This window comes from Piliocolobus tephrosceles, chromosome 5 (assembly GCF_002776525.5).
Source record: "Piliocolobus tephrosceles isolate RC106 chromosome 5, ASM277652v3, whole genome shotgun sequence".
Taxonomy (NCBI): Eukaryota; Metazoa; Chordata; class Mammalia; order Primates; family Cercopithecidae; genus Piliocolobus; species Piliocolobus tephrosceles.
The window spans coordinates 36776322-36778750 of NC_045438.1; the positions used below are offsets into that span (position 1 = coordinate 36776322).

The following is a 2429-nucleotide window of genomic DNA, read 5'->3' on the forward strand; positions in this document are numbered from 1 at the left end:
CGTTAACAAAAAAAGGGGAAGCATATAAACATCTTAATCATTGCAGATGAAGCATTTGCCAAATTCAACACCTATTCATCATAAAACACACAGCATATTAAAAATATAAGGAAACTTCCTCATTTTGATTTTTGAGGAAAGATCTAAAACCCTAAAAGTGTCATCACAGTTAATGACAAAAGCTTAAGTCATGCTAAGATTGGGAAGAAGGCACAATGTCCACTGCACACCATTTTTATTCAATATTGCACTGGAAGTCTTAGTGCAATGAAGCAAGACCATGAAACAAACATAAAGGATCAAGGCTTTCCACACTAACTAGAGAGGCATCCATACGGTCCGGTTCTATATTCCCTTCATAACTTAAAGGGAAACTCACATGATGGCCAGAGCCCTTGATGTCCTTCAAATGAAGAAGTATGTCCTCAACTATCTTGCAGCAGTAACTGACTTACATTGCACCAATCTTGACTTCCAAATGCAACAGTATATCTACAAAAGGAAAAATGATGGCTTCTACATCACAAATCTGAAGAGGACCTGGTAGAAGCATCGTGCTATTGTTGCCATTGAATACCCTGCCAATTTCAATGTCATATCATCCACGAATGCTGGCCAGCAGGCTGTGCTGAAGTTGCTGCTGCCACTGGAGTCACTCCTATTGCTGGCCACTTTACTCCTGAACCTTCACTAACCAGATCTAGGCAGCCTTCCAAGAACTGCGTCTTCTGGTGGTTACTGGCCCCAGGGCTGACCACCAGCTGCTCACAGAGTCTTATGTTCACCCACCTATCAACCATTGCTCTGTTTGACAGATTCTCTTCTGCACTGTGTGGACATTGCAATCCCATGTAACAACAGGGGCTCTCACTCAGTGGGTCTGATGTGGTGGAGGCTGACCCAGGAAGGTCTACACATGCGTGGCACTATCTCCCATAAGCACTCATGGGAAGAGGTCATGCCTGATATTTGCTTCTACAGAGATCCTGAGCACATTGAAAAGGAAGAGTAGGCTGCCACTGAAAAAGCTGCGGCCAAGGATGAATTTCAGGGTGAATGGACTGCTCCACCTCGTGAGTGCACCACTACTCAGGCTGACTGGTCTAAAGACGTAGGCACAGAGGGCACCTGCACGTCTTTAGACATGCAGGTCCCTACTCAGACTGAAGCATTCAGCCTGCCATGGAAGACTGGTCTGCAGCTCTCACTGCTCAGGCTGCTGAATGGGTAGGAACAACCACTGAGTGTTCCTAAGCTGTTCTTTCACAGACTCTTAAGGAAAATAGAAATAAGGTTGATGGAAAATAAACATTAGTTTCGAAATAAATAAGAATGACTCAAAAGAAGATGTGATTATTTATATAGGAAAATCTCAATATATTAAACAAAAAAACTTAGTTATGTTAGCAAAGTCACAGAATATAAGATGTAGCAAAGTCACAGAATATAAGATGCAAAATTGAGTTGTATGTCTACAGAGTAGCAATGATTGGAAGTCAGCATTGAAAATATCATATATAGTGACATCAAAAAATTATCAAAAACTTTAACAAAAGATGTATAAGACTGCTACACTAAAAATTATAAAACCTTACAGAGGGAAATTAAAGACTGAAATAAATAATAAGACATACCACATCCCTAATTGAGAGGCTTCAGTAGTGCTAAGACGTCAGTTCTCCCCAAATTAATCTACAGATTCACTGCCATTTTAATTAAGATCCCAGTAGACTTTGGAAAAAAAAAAAACACAGAAACAGAAAAACTGATTCTAAAATTTTCATGAGAACACAAACGACCTAGAATTTAGCTAGGAAAACAAAATCTTTTTTTAAAAAAATCAAAGTTGGAGGAGTAACACTACTTGATTTTGAGACTTACTCTATTAGCAATAATCGCGCCTCGGATAGACCTCATTGGCTATGATACTGCCACTGCACAAAGCTAATTTTGAGACTTACTCTAAAGTTACAGTAATAAACACAGAGTAGAACTGGCATAAGAAGAGACACATTGAGCAGTCAAAAGAATAGAGAGTCCAGAAACAGATATGCAATCATTTGATTTTCAACATTGGCCATGAAAAATTCAATGGGGAAAAATGTTTTCAAAAATTGTCCTGGAATAACTGTAGGTCTATATGGAAAATAAAGAAACTTGACATCTACCTCACAGTATATACAAAAATTAATTTGAGAAAGACCATAGACCTAAACATAAACGCTAACACTTTAAGCTTCCAAAAGAAAACACAGGAGAAGGGAGGAGAGAGAAGAAGAGAGGATAGGAGGGGTAGGGGTAGGGGTAGGGGAAGGGGAAGGGAATAAGTACCTTTCCCAGAGAATGCTGAATGCTGAGTTAGGAAAAGATTTCCTAGGATACCATAAAAGAAAAAAGATAAATTGGTTTTCATCAGAATTTAAAACTTC

The 2429-nt window shown here is 39.2% G+C and overlaps 2 pseudogenes; one reads left to right on the top strand and one right to left on the bottom strand.

Moving 5' to 3' along the window:
* The first annotated feature begins 382 nt into the window (after positions 1-382).
* LOC116418815 lies at positions 383-1231 on the top strand (annotated as a pseudogene).
* A 589-nt stretch (positions 1232-1820) lies between these two features.
* LOC111525569 lies at positions 1821-1946 on the bottom strand (annotated as a pseudogene).
* Between the last annotated feature and the right edge of the window lie 483 nt (positions 1947-2429).